The following is a 15,338-nucleotide window of genomic DNA, read 5'->3' on the forward strand; positions in this document are numbered from 1 at the left end:
TTCCACTTCATAAAAAAGCCTTCGCATGATGTCTGTTTACTCGAAACGTAATATTTCCAAGAAAAATACGTCAAAAACTGAGTTGGAAGAGCGTAATCGATTATATCGATTCTATAAATACGTTCGGATTTTATTTTTATGGAATCGGGAAGAATGAAAGCAGAAAATGACCCGGCAGGTTTTTAAATATTATTTAAAGGGGTTAAATACGAGTTATTTTGTTCAATCAACTTCCAACATTGCTAAATTAAGAAAAAAAAAAGATAACATTGATGATGATGAGGAGGAGGAGGATGAGGCTGATGATGAATTTTTATTGTTATTCAACGTCTCCTTGGTCATCTACAGTTATTGTTTTTGTTTTTGTTGTTGTAACTTTTTAACCCTAGGTCGACCCTGTTTAACCAAGTCTATGATCAGATATTCTTATACTCTTATATCAAATATAGAACAATATCCAGCACACGCTTCGTCTTTAATTTCATAAGACGAGATTCAGGCGGTGTTTAGCCGCTATATCTAGCGACTATAAATATGTCTTCGCACGTTTTGTGGGACCATCTGCAGTATTTGTTTGATATTGTTGACATATTTATTATTTTTCATTTAAAAAATTTTTTTGTTATTGACTGAGGACATGGGTTTGGAACAGCTGTGTTCATTCATAATTCAATAACCGTATGTAATTGATTCAAGTTCGCACCTACAAAACCAACAAACCTCTTATCTAATGTACAGCTCTGGTTCTGGGCAGTATTTTAAATGTCACACATGCATACAGGCATCACACACACATATTCACCTAAATTGACAAATACGCACACACGTTCACCTGTATTGACACCCCTTCACAGCTACACGTACATATATCGAACAAAAAAATAAAATCAGTAACATAAGGTTATATTTATATACATACACAATAGCACACATATATGTTAAATATGTATATATTATCAGGGATATAAGTACACACATAAACATTAAAAAAAACTCGTGACCACATACAAAATAGCAAAGAACTTAAATAAATACACGTATATATTATAATTGTATATATGTGTGCACTACATACAACCATTTTATGTGTGAGGAATATAAAGTTGTCATAAAGTAAAAATGCATTCACGTATATCAAATAATTCAGTACTTGCAAATATGCCAGTTCTAAAATCTGTCTAAGAGATCAACGCAGTTGTCGTACTGACGAGCAATGTTCGTAGCCATTTTAACATGGCCATCCGTTCGATCGGACTCTACTGCGATTTATTTTAACCCCAAGGGGACATAACCTCTAGCTGGTTAACAATGTACAGCTGCATCTGATATAATTGCGAGCAAGGGAGCGAAGCCCTACCATCACCTAGTGACGGGACTAGTAGACCAGATTTGCTTTCGGGCTATTTCTGCCACTCCTCAATACTGGATACTTCGTCTGCTAGAGATGTATTTGCACGCACGTACGCACGCACTCACGCAAGCACGCACGCACACACACAACACACACACACACCACACACACACACACACACACACACACACACACACACAAAACGAAAAATACTGTCGTAAAAAAAAATTGGGCAACATAAAAGAAAAAAAAAGAGAAAATAAACAAATATATATATAAAGAGGAACCGAAATAAAATAAAAGAATAAAGAAATGCTATAACAACACTAATAATAATATTCATAGAACATCAACGATAGAAACACGATCAAATGCAACTAGTTTAACATAAATTATAATATGCAAACATCAAGGGTTGAGGGAAACCATTAATCCACTGATATGACACGAATAATATTTAATAAACATCGAACAAACAGTATAAATGTTTCCTCAATTTTAGGTTTAAGTAAATGGACGTGTGATTAGTTGTATTTACTTAAATGTCGTCATTAAGCTCTTTTCACAAGTGCAATAGTTTAGAAGATGTTCAGAATAGGAAAATAGCCAAAGGTTTATTTAGCAACTGTAATCTATGAATGAATATGTGCATACCTTCATGGAAATGCTTTTCTAAGAGTATATCTATATTTGTCTGTTTGTTTAAGGCGGCGAGCTGGCAGAAACGTTAGCACGCCGGGCGAAATGCTTCGCGGCATTTCGTCTGCCGCTATGTTCTGAGTTCAAATTCCGCCGAGGTCGACTTTGCCATTCATCCTTTCGGTGTCAATAAATTAAGTACCAGTTACGCACTGGGATCGATGTAATCGACTTGATCCGTTTGCCTGTCCTTGTTTGTGGGCAATAAAGAAATAAGAAACGTTAGCACTTTATTACGGACACTAGCTAATATACCCTCTTTCATTTCGCTCCCTCTCTCTTCATTACTTTTTTGTCTTTCTCCCTTTTGCTTCTATTTCTTCTCCCATTCTCTCTTCTTGTTTTGATTTCACCTATCTCCCATTTCTAATCATACACATCACTATCCCCCTCTATCTATCCATTCACACTACCAACACATTTTAATCCACACAAACAAAAACCTATATACTTGGAATGACCAAATATAACCACCATTGAAACTCATTCACCATGTACAAGAAGATTTCTTCACCAAAACAATTTTTCACGAACTATATACACTATATACAACATTCAACTTGAATAGTGGAACTGCAAATGCAATATCCTTATGTACCTCACTTCTATATTCATTCTCTGTATCTCATATCTTCTCTACAATAATTACTGCTGAAGTATTTTTCGCACCGTCTCTGATGAAGGGATATATAAAATATACCGGAAACAGGTGCAAGCCCTTTTCTTGATAAATATTATGAAACCTATTTACTGAATTGGATTTTTTCATCTCATTCTATCAGTATATATATATATATATATATATATATATATATATAATATATATATATATATATATATATATGATAATGTATATATAGTATATATATATATATATATATATATTATATATATATATATATGTATATATATTATATATATATATATATATATATATATATATATATATATATATGTATGTATATATATATATATAATACATATATATATACTATATAAACACACCACATATATGTGTGTGTGGGTGGTGTGTGTGTGTGTGTGTGTGTGTGTGTGTGTGGTGTGTGTGCAGTAGTAATTACTCGTTTGCTCTTGTTATCCACTTTCAATTGCTATACATTTATGAAATCATAAACCTTCAAATTTAGAGTTTTCAATGTCCGTTGGTATGGCCTCCAGCTTATGTAAAACTGCAGCGGCGATTTACATATTAACTTCTTTGGATTTCAAGTAATCCTTTGACGAATGTCTAGCAAAACTTCCGCATTCGAACTACAGGGTCTATTTGTTTTGTTGCGTTATGCATTGACCCCGTAGCACGCCACTTCTTCACCAATATTTGTATGATTCCTTAAACCATTAGTCCTGTTCTCAGAAATTGACTTCCAAAATTTCATGCGGCTTTGCATAACAGAACTCATTCTCACTTACGCTTCTGCAATCTTCACTTTTTCTACTACTGAGTATGTCATCTTGTAGAAAAGACTAGAGTTATTCATTCAATACAATCTTACAATCAACAAATGTGGTAAGGATGCTGTGTGAATAAGGTAGCAAACAGTCGAGTTGTGCTCCGTCTTTGTTCAGCGTTCGAAATAACACAATGATACTTGAAAATGAAAAGCTGGCTCCTATTTCGTGTGGGTAAATTTGTTTCTCTATTTACACTATGCTATGGAACTCAGACTACTCTTTCGTGCACCACCCTGTATTATCAGGAACCTACAAATAATATAGGAGTATATATACCTGTAAATTTGTATTTGATCTAATATTTTATCATCCTCTTCACTGCGACATGCCTCAAAGGGAAAATAAGCAATTGGAAAAGCATAATATTTGAAGAACATTCGTCCCGTGTTTACGAACATTTAAAGCCGTTGTATTGCATTTATTTATTTATTTATTTATTTATTTATTTATTGAACCAAGATAGGGAATATTCTGTGTTTGTTTATTCATACATATATTTTAAAAAATTGAAATATTGAATTGTCCGGTTCTCTCTATCTTATAGTTGCACTAAAAACAATATACAGATTGTTGTATTTGAATATATACACGCACATACATATACATACATCAAGAAATGTATATATCTATATATTGTGTCTATCCATCGTTATATATATATATGTATATATATATATATATATATATATTATATATATTATATATATATATATATGCATGTATATTTGTGAATGGACAAACGAAAGAAAGGCACTCCACAAATTTCCAATGGCTGACGATTAGAATCACGATTTGAAACTCGGAGTAACAAGGAATTTGAATCAAACTGTTTTGGTCCAAACATACATACATACATACATACATACATACATACATACATACATACATACATACATACATACGTGCGTGTGTGTGTGTGCGCGTGTGCGTATGTGTGTGTGTGTGAGTGTGTATGTGTGTGTATGTATATGTATCAGTTTTTCCATATCTATCTATTTCTTTGTCGGTCTACAAATCTATCTATCGCTTTTTCTTTCTTCCATTCCTCTTTGTGCAATGAAAGAGAGTGATATAGACTGACAGAGACATAGATAAACAGACAGTTAGATAGATCTTATATTAATAGATATATAAATAGAACAGTTACCTTGTAGAAATTATTTAAATCAACTTTTATTTTTAGTTTTAGTCAAAGTTCTTTTCATATATTTGTGTAAGATTTTTACGGTTTGCTTACAACTATAAAATCCCGAAACCTATGTGTGTGTGTGTCTGTGTGTGTATATATATATGTAACTGCATAATTATGTATATGCATATGAATACATATATATATGTATATATGCATATATATTCACACGTATAAAGTAATATATACATATATTTATGTATAAAATGACATACATATAAATATATATATATAAACATTTATGTATATATATATACGTATGTGTATGTGTGTGTATATATATAGTTGTATGAATATAAACATGCATATATATATATATATATATATATATATAATATATATATATAAATATATATATATAATATATATATATATATATATATATACTATATATATATATATATATATAGATAGATAGATAGATATAGAGTATGTATGTATATATATATATATATATACATAAACGCATATACGCTTGCACACATATGAATATGTGTGAGTGTGAGTAAAGATATACGACTATATTTCAATAAATAATTAATGGTGTCTACAAAGAAGATATCATTTCAGAATCCAACTTGCCTACATAATTTATTGTGGCAGGCTATTGAAATAAATGTTGCAATTCCGGCAGCCATATATAATATGAATAAATGATTAGCCTTTGCATTATTTTCTGAATGATGTACAGATACATGAGCACACGTTTACACAAATCTACGCATGCGCACACAAACATATACTAACACTCACACACACGCAAACACACACACACACACAAACACACACACACACACGATCACATTGAGTGAAACTCAAGCAGACTCACATACACACATATCTATATATATGTATATATATGTGTATATATATATATATATTGTAAGATCATATACGTAAATATACAACTACACAACCCCAAACACCGATATATATGTACATACATACAAGCATATATATATATATGTGTGTGTGTGTTTGTGTTTATACATATACATATATATCTATATCTATATGTATCTATCTATCTCCCTCTCTCTCTCTATATATATATAGGTGTATTTTTATGCACCTATATATGCTTATGCCTCCATGCACAGAAGCACTCCCACTAATCGACTATATACGCACCCAAGGGAGAAAAAGAGGCCCCACTGAATAATACATACGCATATATATATATATACATTTATGCAAGCACGCGCGGATAGACACCCCCGCACACTCACATACAGACCCACTTATAAACACATTCTTAGCGGCGTACGTACACTTTGTTCTCTTATATATATATATATATATATAGATAGATAGATAGATAGATATATAGATAGATAGATTGATAGATAGATAGATAGATAGATAGATAGATAGATAGATAGATAGATACACACATACATACATACATACATACATACATACATACATACATACATACATACATACATACATACATACATACATAAGTGCATACGTTCAATTTATGAACGATAGCAATATATAAGCGGCAACAGATATCTCCAACTGTTTGATGATTGTTCTTGTTGAAAACGGTCCACTTTTCCCCTTCTTTATTTCTCTCAGATTTCGATTGCGCGTATAACTGAAACGTGAACGGACGGCGTTCCATAGGAGAAGAGGTGGTGATTGGGAGATCGAAGGAGCGAGACAAAGATGTCTTTCAGTTGACATGCAGAGGGTGTTTGCGGGGTGAAGTAGGAAAAAGTAATTGAGAACTAGGAGACAAGGGAAAGATGAATGTATAACAGAACCGAAAATTCGTGGGTGTTATGTGTAGGATATCACGCTCTTAAATTTTAGATAGATGCATAGTTCAACAAATATACATACATACATACACACACACACACGCAAGCACACACATACAAAAACACATACATACAGTGAGAGAGACAGAGAGAAAGAGAAAGAGAGAGAGAGAGAGAAAGAGATAAGCAGATGATACTGAGATCTGAAAATAAGATGTATCGTCGGAGAATATTATGCGTAAATATATATACCTGCACAGACACACACACACAGACATAGAAACACAGAAACACACACACACACACAGAAATATAAAAGTATATTATATGTGCATTTTTGTATATATATATATATATTATATATGCATATAGAATGTATATATATTTATTTGTAAAGATATATATATAAACACATACGCACACATATGTATATACATATATATATATATATATATAGAGAGAGAGAGAGAGAGAGAGAGAGAGAGGAAGAGAGAGAGAGAGAGAGAGAGCAATTAGTGAGGCATTATCAATCCGGGCAAAATACTTCATAAACGCGCTGTTGGCACACCAGGCTAACTGTATTACTTAGATTAGTGAAGAACTCCTGGTAATCTGTTGGTAGGCTCTAAGGTTATGGTAGGCCGTTCAATATGCCTTAGTTGATCAATAGAACAGTACCTGTGGCCGTGTGTTAAGAAGCTTGTTTCCCAGCCACATGGTTCCGTATTCAGTCCCACTCGTGGCATCTTGGGCAAGTATCTTCTACTATAGTCATGGGCCGACCAAAGCTTTGTGAGTGGATTTGGTAGACGGAAGCTGAAAGGAGCCCGTCGTATTATGTTTGTGTGTCTGTGTTTGACACCCCACCATCGCATGACGACCGATGTTAATGTGTTTACATCACCGTAAGTTAGCCGTTCGGCAAAAGACACCGATAGAAAGAATAAGTCCTGGGGTCAATTTGTTCGAATAAAGGCACACACATTTAGAAAGGAGTTTGGCAAGGTGCTCAAGCTCCTTTGTCAGTAGATTACAGTATAATACGTTCGCGGATATTAGTTCTTTTACAGTGTTCAGCACATGATAAGCTGGCATACTGGTGCTAGTGTGGAAGTAACCAAATCTGATAGTGTTGCGTTACAATTAGGGTTGGAAAACTAGCATGGGTAGGCTGTAGTCTATACTGCAAGCAAAGATTTTATACTCTGTCCTAATGTTTCAGATAGCTAGGTCTAGGATGGAATATCTGTGTTTTTAGTTGCCAATAGAACAATAGACGGAGGAAAGATTTTAACGTTGTCTGATGCACTTTAAGACATATATAAATGATTCTTCAACACTGACTGAGGAAGTTGAAAGATCAAGTCTGCAAATTGAGAGTGTTAGAGTTTCTTTAGTAGTGTCGTAGATAGGAAACTAACGACAGTGATGTTAATAATGATAATGATATAATTAATAATGCTAATGAAATTAAGCTTCTCACTAATGTTAACAATAGCACTTTTAGTATTGCTAATATGGCCAGCAACAGACATGGAGATATTTGCCGTATTTCATCAATTGCAAGATGTATAACTTGTGCTATGAATAGAAACCAGCCAAATTATGTTAAGAATGAAGACCAAGTGGCAATACATATTTATCTGGTTTCGGTTAGTAAGATAGCTCAGTCTCCTTTTGATGGATCCTGCTGACTGATGAAGTATGTATTGTCTCACCATGGGACAGAGTTCGTAATTGCGAGCTCCGTGTGAGTAATTTGATATTGGAGAAGTCATACCGAAGGTCATGGAATCTGTAGACGAAGCGGTACAAAAATTTCTTTATCTCTGTATCACAAACTGTGCATCTACTGTGTTATACGTTTCCTTAAAATCATATACTGTCATGTTCATTTAGTGTTTCTTGATGCCATCCGATAATGTGTCGGTGGAAATATAGGCTACAGCCTATGAGAGACTGGATGTTCCCAGTAGAAAGTTGATAGGATTTCGACAGTTACAGGCTGCGTCTCAGATTTGAGGCTTTGTACTTGTCTTTTCGTCTATAGTAGCTAACGATGTTTGAAATGATATTGTTTAGATATAAGTAACTGACCATAACATTATAGGAGAAACAAGTAGTTTGTACACAGAACTGCTACCCAGTAAAATGCTTCCTTGACCAAATCTGTACGGATGTAGGATGTTACGTGAGGATCTATGAAATACTACGTGAAATTGATACAGAGTGCAATCGAAGGAATCAAATTGAAAAGAAAATGACGATGAAGATAAATGTATATGTATGTATCTGTATGTTAGTTTATCTATCTACTTATATATCTTTCTATCTATCTATCTAAAAGAGAAGGGAAGGAAATGATGGCAGGAGGGAAATTATAGAAGACAAAGGATACATGGGGCAAAAGATTGTGTCACAAATAAAATACAAAAATTATGTGATAATCGATGAAATAAACAGAACAACAGAATAATATAAAACATTTGCGAAAAAGGCAGAAGTGTGAATCCATACATCAATGTATGCATGCTTTTATATGCAAGTGAGTGTGCACATATGAACACACAAATACGCACGCAGACACAGACACAGACACACACTATTATACTTGTGCATGTGTTTGAAAATATACATCTATATTACACAGAATAGATAGATAGATAGAGAGATAGATAAATAAACAGATAGATAGGAAAAAAACAGACTGTCAGACAGAGAGATAGATAGTCGACAGACAGACAGAGGGATAGAAAGAAAGAAAGAAAGAAAGATAGATAGATAGATAGATAGATAGATAGATAGATAGATAGATAGATAGATAGATAGATAGATAGATAGATAGATAGATATAGATAGATAGATAGATAGATAAAGTCAAACAGATAGATAAACAGATAGATAGAAAAAAAACAGACAGACTGTCAGACAGAGAGATAGATAGATAAATAGATAGTCAGACAGACAGATGGATAGAAAGAAAGAAAGAACGAACGAAAGAAAGAAAGAAAGAAAGAAAGAAAGAAAGATAGATAGATAGATAGAGAAAGTCAAACAGATAGATTGATAAACAGATAGATAGAAAAAACAGACAGAGAGATAGATAGATAAATAGATAGTCAGACAGACAGACATATGGATAGAAAGAAAGAAAGAAAGAAAGAAAGATAGATAGATAGATAGATAGATAGATAGATAGATAGATAGATAGATAGATAGATAGATAGATAGATCGATAAATGCATGTGTGTATATTTGCATGTATTCATAAATGCGTATTTGCATATATCTATCAACGCATGGATATGCATACATGTTCATAAACATGTATGCATACATGCAGATATGTATGCTTGAATGTATGCATGTATATGTATATATACATATAATTGTGTGTGTGTGTGTGTGTTTAGCTGGTTTCTAGATCCTTCTTAATCCATTCCGTCTACAAAGAAGTCTGGACTAAGTCTGAAATCTGAGACAAACGTTTATGATTAGTTGTCTCAAATTTCATTTAATAATGGTTCATTCTATAGGCAATATTGAGAAATCTAGTGAAAATGTGTCTGTGTGTCACTACGTTAGCGGATTAACGGTTATCGAGACATATTGTTTGTTCGGTGCCTGAGTATAATGCGTAGAAGTGTGTGGAAGTAAATGGTAAGATGTCCGTTTGGCGATGACGCTTTTGTGTTGTCGAGCAAGACTTTATAACATTTATAATTTCTTTTGTTAAAATCTTAAGTTCGTATCCCACTAGTGCTAGAATGGTTAGTCCACATTACTCTGTTACGTGCATATGGCCATCTGCATGATTACTCATATTCACCAGCTGAGTGGTCTGGATTAACGTGAAATTAAGTGCTTCGCTCAAGCACACAACACATTGCCCGACTCAAGAGTCGAAACCACAATATTACGATCATGACTGCAACAACCTACCCACTAAACCATGCGTCTCCACACTTGTTGACTGAATCTGTCGCCTTGTGGGATAACACTAGCATGGTTTTTATGCGCGTTTGGCGGGGTTCACTCTGTTGCAACGACTTGGGCTCGGTTATGATTTTAAGAAAAATAACCTCTTTTTCGTCCACGTGACTCGGAGCCCTGCAAGGTGTTATAGGCATTACCTTACCTTCTGATTACAAGATAAAATAAAGTCTTCTACGGGTGACCATCTTTATGTGTATATGTGTTGCTGACACAACACACACGTGTGTGTGTGCTTCCGTCTACCAAATCCACTCACAAGGCTTTAGTCGGCCCGAGGATATAGTAGAAGACAATTGCCCAAGGTGCCACGCAGTGGGACTGAACCTGAAGCCATGTGGTGGATAAGCAAGCTACTTACCACACAGTCACACACACACACACTCACTCACACCACACACACACACCACGTGTGTGTGTGCTTCCGTCTACCAAATCCACTCACAAGGCTTTAGTCGGCCCGAGATATAGTAGAAGACAATTGCCCAAGGTGCCACGCAGTGGGACTGAACCTGGAGCCATGTGGTGGATAAGCAAGCTACTTACCACACAGTCACACACACACACTCACTCACCACACACACACACACACACACACACAACAATATATATATCTATATTATATATATATATATATATATATATACGTACATACGCACACATACATATGCACTAACTCACATACACACGTTTCGTATCCGAGATGCCTGATGTAAACAATAATTAGATCGAAAACGAAAAATGGGTAATGGGCGAATATGCCATTTTGAATAACTTTTGACGTATGGGCATATACGTCCATTACCCATTTTTTAAAATCTTCGATCCCATTGTTGCTTACATCAACCGTCTCGGATACGAAACGTCATAAGAAAATCAGTGCAGGTTATAATTTCTATCGAAACGAGTGACTTTCTTTTTATATATATCTGACCTGATTGGGACGCAAATGTGTAGCCATGCCTCCACAAAGCAGTAGGCAAAAGGTTTAGGATTTTCGACCTTTAGAACTGCAATAAAGACATTCATATATCCAGTACTTCCTTCACTTTAGATTTTGTTTCTTTGATTCATTTGTAAAAATGTTCTGCGGGTGTAGTTTGTGTGCAGCCACGGATGATGCTGACTATGCTCTTTCAGACAATCTTTAGTTTGTTGTGGAGAGATTGGGGCCTAATATCGATTTGCAAAATCCTTGATGGATTTAATACGTTGTTTATGGATTTAATACGTTGCCTTCTTTTCTGCTTTCCTTAAATGCGTAGTATGTGATGTTAAAAGATTGCGATTCATTTTGTCTTCTCTTTCCTGTTGTCTAACAAAGCAGTGATTAGAGTGATGCGTTTTTTTATAATTCCTAGATTAATCAATGTTTGCTTCAGGATTTTAGTAAGAGACAAAATAATATTTTGTACTCGTTCCTGAGATATGCAAAAGGATTATTTCTTACACGAATTTTTCTGATGAATACCGGCTTTTTTTGCATGATGTAACACTTCTTTTCATCAACAAAAACCACGCGGGAAACAGCTGAAGTGAACCTCAATTTCCATCTGTTCTTATATGTGTGTGTGTATAAAATTGCTAATCAGTATTTCTCTTCATATACGATCATCAAGTAGGCGCAGGAGTGGCTGTCTGGTAAGTAGCTTGCATACCAACCACATGGTTCCGGCTTCAGTCCCACTGCATGACATCTTGGGCAAGTGTCTTCTACTATAGCCTCGGGCCGACCAAAACCTTGTGAGTGGATCTGGTAGACGGAAACTGAAAGAAGCCCGTTGTATATATATATTCAGGAGTTCATGAATATATATATATATATATTTATATATATATATATTTATATATATATATACACAACGGGCTTCTCTCTCTCTCTATATATATATGTATGTATATATATATATGTTTGTGTGTCTGTGTTTCTCACCCAATCATCGCTTTGTCAACCGATGCTGGTGTGCTTACGTCCCCGTAACTTAGCGGTTCAGCAAAAAGAAGTCGATAGAATAAGTACTAGGCTTACAAAAAATAAGTCCTGGAATCGATTTTCTCGACTAAAGGTGGTGCTCCAACATGGCCGCATTCAAATGGTTGAAACAAGTAAAAGAGTAAAAGTGTATATACATTTGTGTGTGTGTGTGTGTATATATATATATATATAATATATATATATATATACATACATATGTATGTATATATATAAATTAAAGACGAATCTAATTCAACCTTTTTACATATTCTTATATGTTTGTGTGTGTGTGTGTGTGTGTGTGTGTGTGTGTGTGCGTGTGTGTGTGCGTGCGTGTGTGCGTGTGTGTAAAAAGGTTGAATTAGATTCGTCTTTTAATTTGGAGTTTTCCGAAATAGATTTCTAATATTCATTTTTCATACTTTGCTGGTAGTTTACAGGTGTGAATTTGCGAATATGAAAATAATACTTGTATATGATGTGATGTGAATTTATAAAAAGAAATCCTATAAAATTCAACAATTTTGTTATAAATAGAGAAGAGAAGAGGTTAAAATATATACGAGAGAAATTAAAGTCATGCAGACGATCGTTTCGTACTGAGATATACAAATCAGGCAAATTTATGGTTGAAATGAATTAATTTAATTAATTAAATTAATTATATATCACCGTAATCTTTAGTGCAAGAAGTATAAACAAAATTTTTACAAAGGACTTGAGAAAGGAAATAGCAGAATAGGAATTAGGGGATTCATATTTATCCTTATGAGAAAAAGACTTGTGAGTCCAATTAGGTATGAACTATAACTAAAAATCTATAGCGGTTATTTCAAATAACCGTAATAATTTTAACTATGGGACATCAAAAATCTTTTAAGAGATTAAGGCCTCTATGTGTTTTCATCCAGCCCAGCGATGTCCTATGTGGGTACTGATGCGAACGGTTACTACAACCAGCAGTTTATGGAGTATAGTTCATCCTTATGCCTGCAGAATGACACTATTTCCAGCTTCCTGTATAACATATTAAAATGTTGAGAGGTAAAGTGACGCTTCTCTGTCATGCACACAATGTATCTGATTGATTCAAATGCGAATGGGATGTTGAAAAGGTCCTGTCTTTAAGGGTATCATGAAAGTCCTGGCTAGAGGCCCAAACGTCCGATGACTCTTAGGGTGCTTAGAAAACTGAAGGACTCCTTCGGTAAATGAATCTGAGGTGGGGATATGTTGAATAAAATCATAAGTAACTGATCCTCCTGTATTTTCATTTCAGAAAGCAAGAAATTTTCAGCATCCACCCGTGAGTTGTATTGTGTGTGTGAGTACGTGTGCGTGTGTGTGTGTGTGTGTGAGTACGTGTGCGTGTGTGTGTGTGTGTGAGTTACGGAGTGTGTGTGTTTTGTGTGTGTGGTGTACGTGTGCGTGTGTGTTTTGTGTGTAGTACGTGTGCGTGTAGGTGGGTGTGTGTGTGTATGTGTGTGTGTGTGTGTAATGTGTGTGTGTGTGTGTGTGTGTGTGTGTTTTATCCAATAGGGTATCCAACTCAATATTTACACGCTATAATTTATAACTCTATGTAATACGTATCGAGATCGAATGTTCCAAAATAGAACTAATTTCAAGTTCTCTCGAAAGTTTATAAAATTCGTATAACATGAACAATATATATATATATATATATATACACACACACATACATATACAATGCTTATATTATTGACGTCATATACGTATGTTTGTGTGTGTGTGTATACATACATACGGTTGACGTCATAAACGTTCATATATATGTAGGTATGAATGTATTTGAATACGCGTGATTGTGTATCACATCCATACATTACGTATATACACATATCCATGTGTCTTAAAGTGTGTATGTGTATTTATGTATATTTATATATGTAGCATATACATCAAATCTCCATTATCAGTAGTTATTGCATTTGCTGATGTCAGTTGTGTGATTGAAAGTAAGTCTTAATTAATGTACGATATTTCGACAGAAAATGATGACATTTTTGGAAATGTGGGCTTGATATTCAGTGTCACGATTTTGAGTCGTAACACCCTGTTAGGAATAATGAAAATCTCTTTAGTGTCATTCCGAAACAACATCATGAACAAGAACAACATAACAATAATAATGATAATGATGATGATGATGATGATGATGATGATGATGATAATAATGGAGACATATTAATAAAATTTAAATAGGTTATTTCAACGAACATATCAATCATTCACATTAAGCACACACAAATATATATAATGAGTTTAAATTATGTGCATGCATAAGCGCGTCTGTGTATATATATATATATATACATGCATATTATATATATATATTATATATATAATAATATATATATATATATTAGTATATATTATATATATATATATATTATATATATATATATATATACATTCATATATATACATTTTATATATATATGTATATTGTATATATATGTATGTATATAATTTATATGTCTGTGTGTATTTAGGTATATATACATATATGTTGATACCTTTATATATATCTATATATATGTATACATATATATATGTTCATGTGTATACACAGTAAAAGAATGAACATTCTCTCACAAACACACAAATTAAAAACACATGCATATACAATTACCTATGTATGAATATATATGAGTGTATATATATATATATTATATATATATATATATATATATTTGTATGTATGCATGTATATAGGTATATATCTATATGTATATCTATATGTATTCCTGTAAACAGACATACATATATAGATATATATATTATACATGTATATATATATATAATATATATGTAAAAAAATATATATATATATTCACATATTTATTCATATAGGTATATATGTAT

The sequence above is a fragment of the Octopus sinensis genome, linkage group LG6 (assembly GCF_006345805.1).
Source record: "Octopus sinensis linkage group LG6, ASM634580v1, whole genome shotgun sequence".
Taxonomy (NCBI): Eukaryota; Metazoa; Mollusca; class Cephalopoda; order Octopoda; family Octopodidae; genus Octopus; species Octopus sinensis.